The sequence below is a fragment of the Labrus bergylta genome, chromosome 4 (assembly GCF_963930695.1).
Source record: "Labrus bergylta chromosome 4, fLabBer1.1, whole genome shotgun sequence".
Lineage (NCBI taxonomy): Eukaryota > Metazoa > Chordata > Actinopteri > Labriformes > Labridae > Labrus > Labrus bergylta.
The window spans coordinates 6022400-6029501 of NC_089198.1; the positions used below are offsets into that span (position 1 = coordinate 6022400).

General features: G+C 38.0%; 1 long non-coding RNA gene across 1 annotated transcript; it reads right to left on the reverse strand.

Annotated features, from left to right (window-relative positions):
- Nucleotides 1-5357: 5357 nt before the first annotated feature.
- LOC136179131 (uncharacterized) lies at nt 5358-6691 on the reverse strand. Its single transcript, XR_010666391.1, has 2 exons — nt 6572-6691; nt 5358-6212 (listed from the first exon to the last, which is right to left on the reverse strand). It is a non-coding gene; the product is annotated as an uncharacterized lncRNA (long non-coding RNA).
- Between the last annotated feature and the right edge of the window lie 411 nt (nt 6692-7102).

Genomic DNA, 7102 nt, shown 5'->3' on the forward strand with positions numbered 1-7102 from the left:
GAGCCAGGCTGTTCTGGGACCCTTTGGATCCAGAGGGTGATTTTGTTGGTCTGTCACTCTCCTTTGGTGACTTGGTTTTATAAATCTCATGGATGTATTTAGATATAGTATCGATTATATCTAAACACATAGCCATGAGAAGCTTTTTGGTCCGATTATCAAAAGATCCGGCCTTCACATTGGTCCATTGTACCTTCGTCATCTGTTCAAGGCACGATTGGATAATGGGGCGCAGAGAGTCTTTGTAGACCACTGAAAAGCTTTGTTCCATCTTGTCCATGCTGCTTGTGGAAGTCATCTTATCTGATGTTTGTGTTTGCTTTGTGTCTCCTGACAGTAAATGTGCTGAAGTTTGTCTCCTCCTGTTAGCTTTGTCCTGTAAGCTGTTTGAGAGTGTTTGTGGGGTTCTATATGTGCCTCTGCCTCAGAATGTTGGGCTTTGATCTATGACATCACATTCTGGATCAAAGGACAGTCACCTGCCACTCAAATCTCACATTCTTTATTTTCAAAAACTTTATTTAAAACAGTAGCCTCACATTGATTCTGTCAAGTTCAAACAATAACAAAACGTAATACGTGAGAGCTGATCCAAATATATTAGAGAACAAACCAAATTACGTATTTTTGTAGGCCAACATGGAAGTAGCATCACCATGGGGTCTATTGAATATTCGTTTATGGGATTTTTGTATTGGATTCTGAAAAACTAAAAAAGACTATAGCTTCCACACATGGGGTGTGCACTTCTACCTCTGCTCCACCGCCGGCGCCCCAGGTGTTTTTGTTTTTGTGCAGAAAGTCGAGTGTGACACAGGAAGTGATGCTCGTGACAATCTTACATCTGCAGTGCTTTAATTTTCTCCTAGGATTTTTTTTATGTGGTTATGAAACAGTATGAAATGAATAATGATGCCTTTATTGAAGCAACAAAATAAAATAAAATAAAAAACACCAGGAAGATGATTGATCATAATTTTATAGTTATTTCTTCCACTGGGTCAGTGAGCTCCTGTGAGGAACTTTTGATTTGTGTTGATTTTGGCGCCCCCTGTGAACAAATTTGATCTTCATATTTCTTTGCTGATGTCGTCCTGTACATGCATAGGCAGTTTTTTTATCACAACAAATCTCACCCTGCTGTATTTAGAATAATTGATGTGTACAAAAAGGCTGTTTTTGTGCTGTAGCTTCTGACACCCAGCAGGCATTAGTGATTAGAGCCCGTCTTGTGCTGATGGTCCAATGAAAGGCGTCTGATCCAACCTTCACAACAGGCTCCTAAGACGCTGACTAGACTCTTCTCCTTTCTGTCGCCCCCCGGTGGTGGAATGAACTTCCAAACTCCATTGGATCTGCACCTTTAAGAAAAAGCTAAAGACCCAGCTCTTTCATGAATACCTACTAACTTAATGATGATGGTCTCCATATTATTGATGATGATGATGGTAATGACGATGGTTTTTGTTTGATAACGACGACTTATAAGATGGTTTCTATACTGATTAGAGCTCTCAAGAACTGCCCTCAATGTTGTGCTTTGCCTCTGGTCACTTCCTGTCAGCACCTGTGTGTCCAATCAGACTCAAAGCTGATCGTTTGCTCTTACTGACATTGTTCCCTTTTTTTCTAGATCCTTGCTTGTGTTGTTCTTACTCTCTGATGTACGTCGCTTTGGATAAAAGTGTCTGCTAAGTGAATTGTAGAATTGTAGAATCTCTTTGTATCGTGTATCTGCAAAGAGGAGGACGGGGTAAACACACTTGGAATGTGTTTTTTTGTGGTGTGACACAGAATTGAATTTTTCGGGCTGCAGACTGTCTCTGTCGTGCATGTGGACGTTTAAGAAGAGCGTTCTGTGGTGAGCCGTAATGCAACACGTTTGGTGACAATAAAGAGGGAAAGCAATTTGACATTTTTTTCCCCATACTGCTCACGAAAGAAAAGACAAGTGCACAACAAAAAAAATGAACTTGATGAAAAGTGAAAACTCTGTTTAACACACAGACACTCTCACAGCCTCTTAATGGAGTCAGCATGACTCAGGCGGAGAACATATTTGGAGTTGTTTTGACAGAAGGTCGATCTTAAAGGGAAGATTTAAGAGTACCTGCGTGCAGCCTGCAGGTATGCAGCAGTTGAGCTCTGCAGGCCACACACACACACACACACACACACACACACACACACACACACACACACACACACTTCTTCATATTCTGTTGTCAATATTTTGAATGGTCTGCTGATGCAAAGTGGTGCCTGAAGAAGTGAGTATACTCTTAATTAGTCCCTAAATGTTTTAAGGGTCCCGTCCTAATCGGCCTCTGTTGTAATCAGTGACATGGAAAACTCTTGCAGATTTAGTTCAGCTAATAAATGAGCCTTTTGTTTTTACACACTGACACTCTTCTGCTGCTCGACTTAAAGGAGTAGAGATTGTTATGAAGTCAACATAAAGCTCAGAAGAGGAGAAGATCTGATCTTTTTAATGTTGACAGACTTCAGACTGAAACACCTATATGCCTTTACGTCTCCTCATTCCTGAGCAGTGTTAGAGGTGATGTGTTACATCTTTGTAGACTTTTATGTTATGTTAACATGTATGGACCGGACCCTGGAATTAGAAGTGCTCACTTTAGTAGGGGTCCAGATAATGGCACAACGTGGTGTAGTTTGGTACCATAGCTTTGGTACGTGTCCCTAAATATTTCACATATTAAGTCGCTCACCTCTAAAATAAATGTACAATAATTGTAAGAGCAGCGGGCTACCTTTTGCTTCTAACTGTTATTTTTGGTTTGTGGTGAACAATGAGAGAAAAAGTGATGAAAAGTTCAAAAACACTCTTTGACAGGCCCTTTAAACATTTCTTCTGCATCATATCTGGATATCTTTACCTGTAATAGTCGGTTTTGGAGTACCTCTAAACCTTTCATGACTTTAACATATAAAAGCAGATGTTCCACCTGTGTCTGATCAAGTTAGGTGCGTAACCACAGACTCATGGAAGAAGTCTCGCGAGAAAGTGGGAGAACGCAGGTAAGCCTATATTTAAATGAATTCACTCAATTTACTTGTAAAACTACAAGTGTTGAGACTCATCTCACAGCTAAATACATCTGTCATGTTTTAATGAATTATTATAAAATCTCGGGTTTCTTTCCAGATGAAAACGTGACAAACCGAAACATGACGTCCTCGTCCACGAGATTTAAACTTAATATTTACAATATGAGGTTTGACCGTTAGCTCGAGTCCTCTTTTAAATCTAACTGTTTGTTACTCACCTCATGAAGAGTTGTTTTCATCCTCTCCAGTGAAGAAAATCTCCCTCAGGTGAACCCGGAAGTTGTCCGAAGATAGAAACGTATTAATTATTCGGTCTACTTTCAGGTGAGCATCAATCAGCAGCAGTAACGTCCCGCCAGGATAAAGTGGCAGGAAGTGACGTCAGAGAAATATGAAAGGTTTTGTAAAAATAGATGGACCTTCTTAAATCAAATAAAAAACGCGGAATTGATTTCTCTTTACTATGGAGCCCCTGAAGTCCAACGGGACTGAAAACTGCAAAAGAAGGTGTTCAATAGTTTTTAGTTTTAAAAGGTTCATCTTTTGAAAACAGGAATATGGAAGCCCATTTCCGCCAGTTAAAAAAATAAAAATGAAACCTTGGCTTTGTTGAGATAAAGTATATTCCCGTCCCCTGTTTTCTGGACCTTATTAAATCAAATAAAAAATGCGGAATTGATTTCTCTTTACTATGGAGCCCCTGAAGTCCAAAAAAGTAAAAAACTCTTATACTTTTTAGGACTTCAGGGGCTCCTTACTTCCCCGTTTAAATATATAATTACAAATAAAATGAAGTAATTTCTATTTAAAATATTACATAAATACAATCCCGTGAAAACTAATACTAAATGTGTGTTTGTAAACATTTCCTTCCTGTTTTCAAAAGATGAACCTTTTAAAACTAAAAACTATTGAACACCTTCTTTTGCAGTTTTCATGACACTGCGTTTTTGTTTGATTTAGAAAAATACCTTTGAGGAAACATATAAATATAATAAATCCAACAAGAATTGACTTTTTTAAATTGATTTTCAAGTCCAATTCATCAGCAAATAAATATTAATTAATCTGTTTTTTATGTGGGCAAAATATTAAATTCATAAAACTAAATGGCTGAACAAATGACCCTCCTTTTATAGTTTAAAACTACACTGTAAACCCGAACAGTATTACTAACTCAAAGCCATTCAGGGTACAGAACTTAAAAGCAGCTAATTAGTTAAACAGTAAACTATTGAGTTCTCTGAACGAGTGATGTGTTTTAATTTAATATGGATCAATGTGTTTGAGTTAATATCCATGTCTAAATCATATCATTTGAGTTAACAGAGGGACGCAGCGTATGATGTCATCGACGTCGCTACGTTCACTCACAACGGCTATACTAGAAGAATAAGACCCCAGTAGGAGAAATTTGGGGGATGATTAGAAGGATGAGAGGGGACAGAAGAGATTGGAATTATCCTGTGTTAAATGACAGAAAGGATGGGGCAATAACTAATAAAGAAAAAGCGAAATTAATGGTTAAAACGTTTGCTACAATAAACAGTTCTAATAATCTGAGTGAGGAAGCAAAAAGGTACAGGGACAAAACAAAATTTGAAAATATTGAAGCACTGAGTAAGAGAAATCATGTTGAGGATGAGATTAGTGTTCCTTTTACAATGGGAGAGCTAACAAAATCATTGGCTAAGTCTGGAATGAGTGCTCCAGGGAAAGATGAGATATGTTATATCATGTTAAAGCATTTAAGTACAGAGGCACTTAGCAGATTGTTAATGTTGTATAATAAGGTATGGGAGGAATGGAGGGTGCCAATTAGCTGGAAGGAGGCAGTGATTGTTCCTATAAGGAAACCAGGAAAAGATCCAAGCAATGCAGCAAACTACAGGCCAATCGCCTTAACATCACATGTTTGTAAACTGATGGAGCGCATGGTAAATGAAAGAATGGTGTACTATCTAGAGAAAAGAGGGATGATGGCAGAATATCAGAGTGGGTTTAGAAAAGGGCGAGGAACTATGGATCCGGTTGGTAAGCTTAGAAGACGTTGTAAGAAAAGCTCAGGTTACAAAAGAAACAGTAGTTGCAGTATTTTTTGATGTTGAGAAAGCATATGATATGCTTTGGATAGAGGGACTTTTGATTAAGTTACATCTCATGGGAGTCAAGGGAAGGATTTTTAATTGGATAATGGATTTTCTGAACAAGAGATCGATTCAAGTAAAAATAGGTGATGAAATATCTAAAAAGTATGTTGTAGAGAATGGAACACCACAGGGAAGTGTGATAAGTCCGATTTTATTTTCAATTATGATAAATGATATATTTGATAATATCCCAGCAGATATAGGAAGGTCATTGTTTGTGGATGATGGAGCATTGTGGAAAAAAGGAAAGAATATACAATTTATTGTAAATAAAATTCAGAAAGGGATCAGTTTAGTTGAGAAGTGGGGATTAAAGTGGGGAATGACATTTTCTGTGGAAAAAACAAAGATCATGTTCTTTTCTTGAAAGAAAATTGGGGAGAATATTGGGTTGACATTGTGTGGAAATAAGATAGAACGAGTTGACTCATTTAGTTTTTTAGGGGTATTTTTTGATGTCCGGTTGACATGGAAGGAACACATCCATGCAAAAAAGTAATAAATGTAATGAGATGTCTCGTAGGAATGGATTGAGGAGCTGATGTTGCTGCCTTAAAATATATATATGTGGCGTTAATTAGAACTAGGATTGAGTATGGGAGTGTGGTATATGGATCTGCAGCAAAGACAACACTTGCAAAGTTAGAAATGATTCAGGCACAGGCTCTTAGGATATGTAGTGGGGCAGTGAAATCATCTCCAATATGTGCACTTCAGGTAGAAGTAGGAGAGATGCCACTATGTTTAAGGAGGAAACAGCTATTAGCAAATTATTGGCTGAACTTGAGAGGACATGGAGATAGTCAGCCAACAAAAGCAGTGTTAAAGGATTGCTGGGAAAAAGAGAGAACAATCAAGTCCAGTTTTGGATGGATCGGGGATAGAGTGGCGAGAGATATGGGAGTGTATGACAAGGATATCAGTCCAGCTGTTTTATGGCCACCAGTTCCAATGTGGCTGCTTGAGACAGCTGAAGTAGACTTGGAGTTACTAAAGATAAAGGAAAGAAAAAGAAATGTTGATTTAGTTAGTGAATTCTATGAACACATAGAACAGAGATATGGAGATCATGTACAAGTATTCACAGATGGATCTAAAGACCCGATGACAAATGCAACAGGATCAGCTGCGTTTATCCCAAAACTCAAGGTTGAAGTAGTGAAGAGAACGTCAGATTTCCTGAACGTGTACACAGTAGAGTTGTACGCCATTTTAGTTGCATTAGAATGTGTTGAGCAAATGAAAGGAAGGAAAGTGCTGATATGCAGTGATTCAGTCAGCGCTTTATACAGTATTCAATCAGGATCATCTCACAGTCGTCAAGATGTATTATATGAAATCATATTTACACATTCCCAGGTGGTTAAACAGGGGACAGATGTGATGTTCATGTGGGTTCCAGAACATTCAGGTATAGCAGGAAATGAAAAGGTGGACAGGTTGGCAAAGGAAGCTGTAAAGAAAGAGAGGATTGATATTAACATAGGATTGATATTAACATCAAATGATCTAAGTCAGAGGGGAAACAAGTCACATGGAGTAAAATTAAACAGGAATGGCAACAATATCAGAACAATCAGACAAAGGGAAGACATTTATATTCAATTCAGAGGGAAATAGATAAAGTAAAATACAGAGGGAGCAACAGAAGAGAGGAGGTCGTAATGTCCAGGTTAAGAATCAGTCACAGTCATTTAAATAGCTCTCTACATATCACTGGAAAACATTCATCTGGTCTTTGTGAGATATGCAATCTAGCAGAAACAGTTGAACATAGTTATTAAATGTAGAAAGTATTTAGCACATAGACAGAACATGATGTCAGAAATGGAGAGAGAGGGACTCGTAAGAAGAGATTTAAAAAGTATTTTGGAGTGTGG